Source organism: Kogia breviceps, chromosome 10 (genome assembly GCF_026419965.1).
Source record: "Kogia breviceps isolate mKogBre1 chromosome 10, mKogBre1 haplotype 1, whole genome shotgun sequence".
Classification (NCBI taxonomy): domain Eukaryota; kingdom Metazoa; phylum Chordata; class Mammalia; order Artiodactyla; family Physeteridae; genus Kogia; species Kogia breviceps.
In genome coordinates, this window is record NC_081319.1 from 81,061,302 (window position 1) to 81,075,275 (window position 13,974).

Here is a 13,974-nt window from a genome sequence, read left to right on the forward strand (position 1 = left end):
TAGCCTTGGGTTTGTAACAGTTGGCAGTTTGTGCTTCCCTGAGGCTTGGTTCCAACTCCATACGATGTCACCTTTTGTGTCCCAGAAAGATGCAAATCCATGTGAAGCATTAACTAATCTTCCCGTGCTTGTACCTTCCCTGAGCTCATCTTCTTCTCCTTTCAAAAGTCAGCTGATGGCTGCTTGGGCCTTGCTGGTTCATTGTCCTTTAAGCATGTGGTTCTTTGTCAAATCTTAATCTCCCTTGATTTAAGGCCCAAGGAATAAAGAAATCAATTCAGTGATTTATGCCCCAGCGCTGGTTCCTTACTCTTTGGCATCTGACTTTTTAATATTAATTTTAATAATCACTGATGTTTGAAGACTCAAAAGAAGCCAATCTCGTGGCTGTGAAACTGTATTTCTTATTTCTCATTCAGGAAAACACCTCATCTGCCTTTAATAGGGAGTGTGTAGATTAACTACGGTTGTCTATTATTATTTCTAACTTTTTAAGATGAATAATTTTCCCTAAAATACTCATAGTCAGAGTAAATGCAATCTAGCCTCCATCAGGTTAAATCAGTTCTACCCTGGGATTTTATTATTTCCTCCAAGTTACACAAAATTGAAAGTGACCTATGTCCATTTCATTTTAATCTTGAGCAAAACAAGTTTTTACAACATCGGGATCCTTGCCCGGGAATAGAAAACAGGCTATAATTATAGATTTGTGCCTATGAATAACTAGGGCTAATCCCTTTGTGTGGTATGAGAGCCTGTTATTTACTCGAGTGATATTGCCCTTGGCAAATTTCTTTCCTATATTGGGTAAAGAAACTTCTCTTCTGCCTGCTGGAAAACTTTTTAGATGTAATTACCACTGCTGTCCTCCAGTTTTCAAAATTTTCCTCTGTCTTGAGTTGGGTCTCCAGCTATTCTAGATTGTTTATCCATGTGTTTCTACTGCTTGAAGGGTACCCTTCGCCTCAGGAAACATTTGAAAGTAGGATACTACTTCTATAGGCATGGCTCTCAAGATTAGTTCGGAGCCAGCTGTGAATTCACCCATTATTTTATTTTATTGCTTAATCTGTTTTTTTGACTTTCCCTCTATCAGCTCCAAACTCAAAAGGGTTCTCTTCTGCTAATAGCACCTGTGCTTCCCTTAAAAGTCACATCCCTCCTTCCTGGGGATGCTCCATCCACACAGAAGTTCTTAATGAAAGCTCTGTTATACAAAACTATGACTATTTTCATTTCACAAGGATGGAGGCTTAGAAAAGTTAAACATCTCAAGATCATATAGCTAATAAACAGGAAGAGTTGAAAGTTAAACTATATATTCTTATTTCCAAATTTAGTATTTTGTTCTCCATGACATGTGGGAGTCTCCTGACTAAAATTTGAGATTTGTGAGAATAGAATTTTCAGGCAAAATATCAACATTAGGTAAATGACAACTATCCCAAGTTGGACACTTTTACAGATATTCAAATACCTTTCCTGCTGCAGAAAAAATTTATGTGCAGCCCTGTGTGCTGACTTCAGCTTAGCCTCTTCCTAGTTGTATCACCAACTGTTAATTTTATGCTTTAGTTTTTTCTTCTGTAAGTGGGGATAAATATTCCCTGGGGTGGTTGTGAAAATTAAGCTGTTTACTTACACGTAAAGCTTTAGAATATTGCTTGTCACAGAATGCTTAATACGTGAAAACTGTCATTCTGATTTTTGTCATTGTTGCTATTAAAATTATTTTACATCTTTCCTAAAGATTTTCTCTCCTCTGAATAGAACACTAAAAGCATAAAATATGTGACCATCTTATTTGTAATTAATTTTTTAGGACTTCCATCATTAATTGCATGGAAGAAGAGTTCTTTATTTTATATCTTTAGACCTTTAATGAATGTGGCTTGATCCCTGACCCTTGTCTTCTGAGGTTCCAGCCAGCATTAAACAGGAAATACTAGAATGGGTGTATCTAACTGTTTCTGGATTTGACCTGTAACTATAAGTTACAAAAGAATAAGATCAGAACTTAAGTAGAATCATAATATATCAGTGATTGAAAGCACATTAAATTTCATCTGCTTTCTAACCCAATGTCTAGCATGGGTGTGAACACACTATCTTTGTGTCCCTTTACAGTAAACACAGAGACACTAGAAATTTCCTGCTCTTGGAGTTATTTGATACAGTGTAGGTTTTGTAACTCTTCATAATTTGTTTCAGTGGGGGTATGTTTGCTTTTTTTCTCTTGACATTGTTCCAAAGTTGATGTTGCTCATGAATTTTATTAATATGCAAATTATATTTTGAATATAGAGATCCCCAACCAAGAGATTAGTGTCTCCTGGCAGATGTCAGTGAGGTACTTAGTAAAGAGAACTCTTGGTCCATTTCCACGACTTGACTCCATTTGCAAGGGAATTGCTAGTATTCTTGGTAAGAAGGGAAGAACAGTGATTATGTTCTTCTTCTTAGAGATTTTGCACTCAGAAACTTCTTTAGTCTCTGACCTCTCCTGAAATCCTTAATAAGACTGCAGAAATAAGAAGTAATACCTCCCTACAAAAATTTCAGCAATGCTTAGTCTAATATAGTGGTTCTCAACCCTATCAAATATGATGCTTCCTTTTCTTTTGGACATTGCAATCCCCGTGACTTTTTTCTTTTATAACTGGAAGTTTGTACCTTTTGTTCCAATGCTTCCTTTTTATCACAAATATTTTTAACGCCTCTTTTACTATCATGAAAATAAATTCAGGGAATAATATATCTAGGACCTCTCCTAGGGTATACAAAACCCTGAGAAAATAGATTTTATGGAACATACATTTGTATGTATTACATATATTTCAATACAAAAATTTTGGTGCACAATAATGCCAGAAGACTCGGTGAAATTGTCAGATGATTGCAGCTTCTTTTAATGAATACATTTGTATTGAAAAGAATAAGAATGTCACAAACCATTCTGTACAGGAAGCACAGGAAAATGAAAGGACAGAGATGTGGATGGACACCAGAAAACATAGGATTAAGATAGTTCAAGACCAGACAAGAGAAATGGGGAAATAACCTTAAACAGGATTACAAAGCAAGACAAAGGAAAGACTGACAAATTGAACAATTAAGAAAGTAAGGATTCCTTGTAAATGAGCTCAGTATTATTATAAATCCATTGTTAAAATAATTCCTTGTGCTATGATATGGATATCAGGGGGCCACTGTGCTTTGGAGTGAACATTTCTAAGGCCCCTTCCTGTGTCTGGGATGGAAAAGAGTCCACAGTACCATCCAGGAAGAGTGCTCAAGCCAGCCCAGTACCTGTGTGGGCCCCAGTGCTTACTTCCCTTCCTGCGTTGCTCTCCAATCCTCTCCATATGGAGTGATAAGACCCAGCAGTAAAGCAGAAAAGAGAAACCAAGACTTTTTTGTCTTCAGGATATGATTATCTTCATGATACTCATTATTCTACTGATTTGATAAGTACAATTTCTAGCTATTGAAAATTCTGTGGGGAAATAAATGAAATATAGGGTAGTTGTGTATGTCACTCTAAAGAGCTGGACAAATGATTGCCTGATTTGTTTCCCTATTTAGGGCATATATAGCCTGAGTCTAATTCTTGCACCACTTGTTGAGGATGCCATTCAGCATTGAAGACTTATAATTCTTTGGACCACAAATCATTAATTTTTTTTTTCCTATGTTTCATGTATAGACAATGATATATTCTGCTATATTTTGCTGTTGTTCTTGGGCAGGTTTTCTAGGGGTTTTTTGTTTGTTTGTTTGTTTTAATGGCTATTCTTGGGCAGGTTTTCTAGGGTTTTTTTGTTTGTTTGTTTGTTTTAATGGCTATGTCCCCTAACTGCTTCTCTAGCAAGTCCTTTAATAGCTTCTAGTCTAGGTCTATTTCCCTGTACTGATGAGTGAACTCAAGAGGGGAAGATATTAGTAAAGGTTGTTAAATTCAGAGAATGGCATAAAAAAAAATCAGCCTGGAAATATTATACAAGAAATGAAAACAATTTCTTATTTCTTCTACTAGTAAATGGCTGAAACTTTATAATACCTGTTTTATCTAGCTCCTTCACTGTTGATTTATCTATTTACCTATACTTTTCACTAATATAGTACTATTACATAAATAATAAGACCAATTATTAAATATGAACACAATTTAGTATTGTTTAAATTTTATTTGTTAAGTATGTTTTTGGTTTTTTACTAAATGCAAAAGGCATCAGATAAATATACAGACAGAATGAAATGACTAAGCCACCCAAATGACAAATATATATATTCTGAAATGTCTTTGCATATTGACTTCCTGTGGAACTCTGTTATTAACTCAGATAAGCACAGGATAGGCTGAACCCAAGCTGTGAGGATTAAGATGGGAATTTTAATTTTATTAAACTAATGTAAATAAGAATCATTTAAAAATAAACAAGACTAATCATCTTCAGCTCAAATTAATCCTAAGAAAGGATTAGTGTGCTGCTGAAATTAGGTGGTGTTTCATATTCACTAGAGTCCAAAATGTGGCTTAGTCCCCCACAAATAATAAGGAAATTGTGTTCTAAAAGTTTTGATTTGAAAGTTTTTCAAAAGTGATCCCTTCAATTCACACTTTAACAAAACAGTGATTAGGAGCTAGAGTATTCAAATTCATGGTAACAGAGTTATTTTTCTAATGATACTTAAACTGCTATGATTTTTCAAAAATTTAGCTTTAAGGTTTTTAAAATCATGAGATAAAGTAATATACTGGTTAATCAAAACTTGAAAACACCTTCTATATGCCTTCATAATTGTCTTCTAAAAAATGCATCCAGGGGTCTCATGCACTTAACACAAATTTTATTCCTGCGGAGTTTACAACTTCCAATAGGAAATAGAAGAATGTGACTAGCGTGGTTAATCACTCAGTTTTCACATAAAAAACTTCCATCCTTCAGTACAGTTATGTTATATCTTTTAAATTTCTCTAAATGTAATATCTAGCTAATCAGAAGACAAAGAATGAGAATGTGTGTCTTTGTGTCTTCAGCATTAAGTAGGATTGAAAGAAGTTATTAGATATACTCACTAAAGAGAGAAAGAGAAATGATTCTCACAACCTTAATAGAAATATTCCTTAAGAATATGTACATTCCAAAACACGGCCAGACAACACTAAGTTTCTTATAAGCTGGAGACATAAGCTATAAATACTTATTCTTCACCCCTCATCTAGCCCCAGAGATGACAGAAATGAGACGGGAATTCTAAGAGAGACTTCTGCAGTTATAAAACTGATATAATGTTGATGGTTCCTAAGATGGTTGGAACTGGATGTTTTCTTGATGGACGCAAAGACATGGGCTCCGTGGGAAGTATCCAAAGTCCAAGGAGAGGAGATAGGTTGCTGGATAGAATTGTTGCATTATTTCTCTTTTTCATGCCTTTTAGATAAAGCCATAACTAAGATCAGGAAGGGCTTAATTGCGGTAGCAGTTGGATGAGGTGTGAACTTTGATGGGTATCGGCTAAGCCTGGAAATTAATCAAAGAACTCAGCAAAATAAGGAAACTACATGAAATTAAAGAAGGAATGGGAAAATGGTATCTTCACTTTGAAAACAAGTCCTGGCAGTAGATTCCAAATATCTACTGCTCTTCCTTTGCCAGTTATAGAGAAATGCTGGGACAATGCTGGAAGCAGTTAGAGAAGGGAGCCAAGAACCTAGAACAATAAATATACTTAGTTTTGGCAGCCTTTAGCCATTAGCAGTTAAAGGGACACAGCCATTAAGAAGAAGAGCAGTTATGAAACTGAGCAGCAGAGATGTTATCTTGAGGACAAGAAATGTCCATTTGGGGGGATGGAGGATAGAGAGCCTGGGACCATCGATAGCAATGTAAAGCCTCTCAGAACTGATGAAATTCTCCAACTTCACCAAACACACAAAGGAAAAAATAAAGCGGTATTCATAGGGAAAAATTTAATATAGGGCTTCCCTGGTGGCGCAGTGGTTGAGAGTCCTCCTGCCGATGCAGGGGACGCGGGTTCGTGCCCCGGTCCGGGAAGATCCCACATGCCGCGGAGCTGCTGGGCCCGTGAGCCGTGGCCGCTGAGCCTGCGCGTCCGGAGCCTGTGCTCCGCCTCAATGGGAGAGGCCACAACAGTGAGAGGCCCGCATACCGCAAAAAAAAAAAAAAAAAAAAAAAAAAAAAAAAATTCAATATATTTAAAATTTATGTGAGAAAGCCAAAAATGGGACAAAGCATACCAAAGGAAGCTGAACTATTGAAAAGTCAATACAAACTTAAAATGAACACAACAAATATCTTTAGGGGAAATAAGCAAATGAAAAATCTAAATGATGATCAATCAGTTTTATTGATTTATATTGAACATCTTTTACTGTGCCGCACGCCCAGAAGACAGCGGTTAAACATTATGCTTGAAGTTCATCTTAGGGAGGAGACTTACGTGTTGGCCAAGTAAATACAAATAGCAGAATGAGACATGTAGATCAGTCATCAGCTGTCATTAGCAGAAGTGATACTTAAGCTGGTATTTGTAGTCAGCTATGGTGGGGGCCATATCCAGCTCAGAACAATCCCTCCTTTCTAATAATCACCACCTGAGCAACAGAGATGGGTCCCTGTATCATCTTTGTCTTAACTTGATCTCCCTCTATAACCACTGTCGAGGAGTCAAGGGAGTATCCCTGCCCCTACTGAAAGAATTACACTATCCTTGGGAACTCCCTGGCAGTCCAGTGGTTAAGACTCCGCGGAACTAAGATCCCACATGCCACGTGTCGTGGTAAAAAAAAAAAAAAAATCAGATTATCTTTTCTGGGAATTAGGACTTTTACCTCTGATGAAATCTGCAACATGTAAATTTAATTTTTAATTAAAGACATAAACCAATATTTGAAGTAAAGTACAAGAGCCCTTGGATTTTTCTCTTTTTGATACTCTACCACATTGCTATTATTGAGTTCTAAAAATAATCCTGTATTCTTGAAATAAATTTCATTGCTTCTATGCTTAAGCTAGCTCAGATTGTTTTGCCTTAAATAATACTAACTTCAAGAAACAATAGCAGGGAGTTCCCTGGTGGCCTAATGGTTAGGATTCCAGGCTTTTACTGCTGTGGCCTGGGTTCAATGCCTGGTTGGGGAACTGTGATCCCTGAAGCCACATGGCAAGGCAAGGCAAAAAAAAAAAAATTCAATAGCACATAGCAACACTACTGGCAATAGTTCTGAATTTTTACATTCTATAAATGTCATATTTATTTATTTACAAAAATATAATGTAAAGAAAAATACCCGTGTGTATGTGTGTGAATAAACTAAGAGTTTATATTTTTAGGGCAATTTTATGTTCACAGCAAAACTGAGGGGAAGGTACAATTTCTCATACATTCCTTGCCCCCAAACATGCATATCCCCTCATACTATCAACATGCCCCACCAGAGTGATACATTTGTTACAATTGATGAACCTACATTGACCCATCTTAATATAATAACCCAAAGTCCATATTTACATTAGGATTCACTCTTGGTGTTCTACATTCTCTGGGTTTGGACAGCTATATAATGACAGGGATCTATTATTATGGAATCATGCAGAGTATTTTCACTGCCCTAAAAGTCTTCTGTGTTCTGCCTATTTATCCTTCTCCTACCTCCAAACCCCTGGCAACCACTGATGATTTTACTATCTCCATAGTGCTGCCTTTTCCAGAATGTCATATGGTTGCAATCGTCCAATAAGTAGCCTTTTCAGATTGGCTACTACATTGGACACTACATTTAAGTGTCCTCTATGTGTTTTCATTTTTTGCACTACATAATATTAGTTGTTTGGATGTATCACAGTATATTTGTCCATTCACTTACCGAACTGCACCTTGGTCGTTTCCCAGTTTGGGCAATTATGAAAAAGCCTTCTGTAAACATCAATGTGCAGATTTTTGTGTGGTTATAAGTTTTCATAGCCTGTGGGTAAGTATCAAGAAGTGGTATTGCTATATCATATAATAAGAGAATGTTTAGTTTTAGAAGAAACTGCCAAACGGTCTTCTAAAGTGGCTGTACCATTTTACTTTCCCACCAGCAACCAATGAGAGTTCCTGTTGAACCACATATTTGCCAGTATTTGCTGTTGTCAGAGTTCCAGATTTTGGCCATTCTAACAGGTGTGTAGTGATATCCCATTGTTGTTTTAATTTGTATTTCCCTGATGATATATCATGTGGAACGTCTTTTCATATGCTTTTTTGTCTTCTATTTTCTTTGGTGAGGTTGTCTGTTAAGGTCTTCGGTTCAGTTTTTCATTGGGTTTTCTTATTTAAGAGATCTTTGTATATTTTGGATAATAGTCCTTTATCGGGTGTATCTTTGGCAAACATTTTCTCCCAGTGTGTGGCTGGTCATTTCATTCTCTTGACATTATCTTGTGAAGAGCAGAGGTTTATACTTTTAATAAAGATCAGCTTATCAATTCTTTCTTTCATGGATCATGCCTTTGGTATTGTACCTCGAAAGGCATTGCCACATCAAAGGTCATCTAGGTGTCCTCCTATGTTGTCTTCTAGGAATTTTATAGTTTTGCATTTTGCATTCAGGTCTGCGATTCATTCTGATTTAATTTTTGTAAAAAGTGTAAAGCCTGTTTATAGAATTTTGCAATTGTTCCAGCACTATTTGTTGAAAAGACTGTCTTTGCTTACGTGTAGTGTCTTTGCTCCTTTTTCAGAGATTAACTGACTCTCTATGTGGGTCTATTTCTGGGCTTCCTCTTCTGTTCCAATGATCTATTTGTCTATTATTTCACTAATACCACATGTTTTTGATTCCTGTAGCTTTAGAGTAAGTTTTGAAGTCAGAGAACGTCAGCCCTCTGATTTTGGTCTTCTCTTCAATATTGTGTTGACTATTTTGGGTATTTGCTTCTCCATATAGCCTTTATAATCAGTTTGTCTAAATTCACAAAATAACTTGCTGAGATTTTAACTCTATACCTTTCATTGGCTCTCTTGATCTAGTTAAATAGAATTGACACCTTGACAATGTTGAGGATGTGGATAAATTGGATCTCTTGTGCACTGTTGGTGGAAATGTAAAATGATGCAGCCCATCATGGGGAAAACAGTATGGCAGTTCCTCAGAAATATAAAATAGAACTACCTTATCAACTAACAGTTCCACTTTTGGGTATATTCCAAAAAGAATTGAAACAAGAACTTAAAGAGGCACTTGTACACCCATGTTTATTAGCAGCATTATACACAAGCCAAAAGGTGTAAGCAAACAAAGTGCCCACTGACAGGTGAATGAATACAGAAAATCTAGTACATCCACACAAGGGAATATTATTCAACTTTAAAAAGGAAGGCAACTCAGACACATGCTACAACATGGATGAGTTTTGAAGATATTTGGCCGAGTGAAATAAGCCAGTCACAAAAAGGACAACTATTGTATGATTTTCTTTATATGAAGTACCTAGAGTAGTCAGATTTATAGAGACAAGAGTAGAATGGTAGTTGCCAGGGACTGAGAGCTAGACCATTAATTGAGTTACTGAGTCTTAGAGTTTAAAGATGAATATTTTGGACATAGATAGTGATGATGATTACACAAAAAAATGTGAATGTACCTAATGCCACTGAACGGCACACTTATTACGGTTAACACGATTTTTTATATATCATTGTAATTTTTGATTTGTAACTGTAGTGTAAATGCCTGACAGTTAGCTTTTTTGATTGTAATGTAAGTACCTGACATTAACATTTGGATTGCTGAAGCATCCACTTCAGAAACATTTATGTAGAAGAAGCACATTGCCAGAAATACAACCAGAGAGAGAACCAAACTGTCCCAGCCATGAGGTTCCCTTTTTGGAAACCTCTGGTTGACGGACCCTCTGATGAACGCTCGCTTTTCCCTTCCCATGCTTTAATTCCCATTTTACATTCACCAATAAAAAGTGAATGTGCAAGACCCTAGGCATTCATCCTTGACCCCAGTAAAAGCATAATCCTGAGTCTACTCCCTTTCTCTCTTTCTAGCTGTGGGCATACTCTGTGGTCCTAGGCCTGCTGTGTATTCTTCACAACTTGTGAGTAATAAAACTTGCCTTTTCGAAGTTCCCTGCTGGCTGTTGCTAAAGTGCATTTGCAATCATAATATGAACCCCAGGGGCCAGTCCAGCCACAACACTGGCTCTGGCCAGGGAAATGTTTGTGAGAACCCACGTATAATATGAGCCCAGGTGAGTCCCCCACAGACATTCTAGCCCATAGCATCACTATTGATAGGCTGAGACTCACACCCCTAAAAGTAGCTAATTTTTTATTTTCTACATAATTTAAAATACAAATGCATAACAATAATTATAAATCTCTGTTAATGGGTGCATAATATTTAAAGAAGTGACTTGTGACATCAATAACAGAGGCGGGGCAGAGTTGCAACGGAGTATTTTATGCAATTGAAGCAAAGTTGGAATCAGTTTAAAATATATTTTAAAAACTTTAGGGTGTTTTACATAATCCCCATGGTAACCACAAAAAATAATAAAATATACACAAAAGGAAATAAAAAAGGAATCAAAACTTGTCAAAAAATCAGCTGAGCAATAAAGAGGGCATTAATGGAGAAACGAGGAACAAAGGGGATACAAAGACATTCAGAAAACAAATAACAAAATACCTAAGGTTAGTCCTTATTTGTCACTAAGTATATTAAATACAAGTAAATGGATTTAACTCCTCTCAATAAGATATATTTGGCAGAATGGATTAAAAATAGAATCTGATTATATGCCATCTACAAGACATTCATTTCACACCTCCAGACCCACAAAAGTTGAAGTGAAAGGATGGAAAAAGATATCCATGCAAATAGTGACAACAAGAGGACTAAATTAAAAAGATTAAAAAAAAAAAAAAAAAGAGGACTAAATTAATATCATACAAAAGAGACTCTCAAAAACTGTTACCAGAGGCAAAGAATGACAAAAGGGTCACTTCACTAGGAAGATATAACAATTATAAACATGTATTCACCAAACATCAGAGTTCTCAAATACTTGAAGCAAACACTGAAGGAAATCAAGGGAGAGAAACACAGCCCTACAGTAATAGTAGGAGTTCAACACCCCACTTTCAATATTGGATAAAACAGCCAGACATAAGACCAATGGGGAAATACAAAGAACACGCCAGCCAACAATAGCAAAATACACATTTTACTCCAGTGCACACAGCATATTTCCCAGGAGAAAACGCACATTAGGCTACAAAATTAATCTTAATATGTTAAAAAAATGAAATAATTAAAAGTATCTTTTCTGATTACATGGAATAAAACTAGAAATCAACAGCAGAAAGAAAAGTGAAAAAATCACAGATATGTGGAAATTAAACACAAAACTCTTGAACAACCAATGGGACAAGGGAAATCAGGATGTCTTCAAATTATGGAAAACGAAACACACAATATCCAAAAATTTATGGTTTGCAGAGAAAGAAAAACAGAGATGAAAATTTATAATTGTAAATGTTTACGTTAAAAAAAGAAACACCTCAAGTGAACTAGCTAACTTTACACTTGATGGAACTAGAAAAAGAATAAACTAAATCCAAAGGTAGTAGAAAAAAGGAAATAATAAAGATTAGAGCAGAGATAAATAAATTTGAGAATAGAAAAACAGTAGAGAAAATCAACAAGCTGGTTCTTCAAAAACATCAACAAAATTGACAAACATTCAGCTAGATTTGACTAAGAAAAAAGATGACAAATAAGTAGAATCACAGAAAGAAAAAGGATTATGAGAGTGCTATGAACAATAGTATGCCAAAAATTGAATTACCTAAAAGAAATGGGCAAATTCATGGAAACACACAACCTGTCAAGATTAAGTCATGAACAAATAAAAAAGTTCTGTAGGCCTATACATAATAAAGAGAATGAATTAGTAAGCAAAATCTCCCAACAAAGAATAGCCCAGAATCAGACGTTTCTCTGGTGAATTCTACTAAGTATTTACAGAAGAATTAACATGAATCCTTCTCAAACTCATTCAAGAAGTTGAAGAGAGGGCCTCCCTGGTGGCGCAGTGATTGAGAGTCCGCCTGCCGATGCAGGGGACGCGGGTTCGTGCCCCGGTCCGGGAGGATCCCACATGCCGCGGAGCGGCTGGGCCCGTGAGCCATGGTCGCTGAGCCTGCGCGTGGCGGGAGAGGCCACAACGGTGAGGACATACACACACACACACACACACACACACACAAAGAAGTTGAAGAGGAGGGATAACTTTCTAATTTATTCTGGAAAGCCAGTGTTATGCTAACATCAGAGCCATAAACAGACATTAGAAGAAAAGGGAACTACAATAAAATTTAGGATTATTACTGAAAACATCCTCAAAAATACTAGCAAACTGAATTCAGGAATATATTAAATAGATTGTATGCCATGACCAAGTGGGATTTATTCCTGGAATCAAGGATGGATTAACCTACAAAAATAAATCAACTTAATAGACCACATTAAGAGAAGGAAGGGGGGAAAAACATGATCTTCTCAATTGTTGTTTCAAAAGTGTTTGAACAAATTTGACACCCTTTTGTGATATACTCAACAACTAGAATAGAAAGAAACTACCTCACCTTAATGAAGGCCGTGTATTACCTTTATTACCATGAGATACTCTGTGCAATACAATTGTGATATACTAAATTTTGTACTATGAGCCCAATGAATAAATGACAGCTTTGATTAGAAGCCACTATAGTGTCAGGCATCTCAATGGAAAATTGTGAATTATAAAAATAATAAAAATTAATAGCTAACACAACATGCCAGGATCTGTTAGGAATTCTGTATATATTTTCCCCTTACTTTACGCTCACAGCAACTCTACAAGGGAGGGACTATTATTATCCCCATTTGCCAATGAGGAAACTGAGGCTCAGATATGTTATCAGGTCGTTATCAGCAACAGTTATTCTACAAGTAATCAGTAGGTGTGGGACGAATTACCTCCCTAACACTATTGTCCTTTCAGTGTGTACATCCACTTAAAGGACTGTGACCTGTTGCCAACAAAGTGTGGAGGTTGCCTTGTTTTGTTTTTATTATAATCTTTTGATGCAAATCGTTTAGCTACTCTTTAGAATAATTTTAGGATATCAATCTAACAGTTAATTTTCCTTGGCTTCAAAACAAGTTTAACGATAATATGTATATGCTGCCATCTCGTGGTCGTTTTCTAGAATTACCCTTCATGCGAATGAATTTTCTAAACCCTGAGATGAATGAAGTAACTCAGCCAGGCACAGAGAAAAAGCCATGGTTCTACAGCTTTTAATTATTTCACACCAAAAGACATATTCCTGTAAAATTATATGTACCTGAAGGAGTAGAACTGACAGAAAATACCCAATCAGGGCATAAGATCTTCTGGCAAAGGGAATACTAATGCCCTCACTAGTAAAGAAATCTAGCTGTTATGACCAGGTTACCAAATGCTTAGAACAATGACCCCTAATAGAGGCAGTTGTCCATCTTCATATCTTGGATAATTTTATTACACATGCTTCCATTTACATCTGCAGAGAAATGAGTTTTTATTGTAGAGCTTTTAAAATTGAGAATCAGGGTGTATTACCTTTTCTTATGGCATCAGATCCAAGTCATTCAGTTTGTCTTTCCTTCAAGTTTCCCTGTAATCTGGATCCATTTTTGTGCCCATTTGCTCTCCACTACAAACCCGACAATCTAATCAGGTTTTTGCCCTCAATGATGCTCTTTACTACCTTTGTTTTACAGGTTTTCTGGACATCCATTAATATATGTCACACACACACACACACACATCTGTGGGTTTTTTTAAACTGGAAGCAGGTTTATTTAGAGAGATACATGTTCCACAGACAGAGTGTGGGCTGTCTCCACACACATCTGTT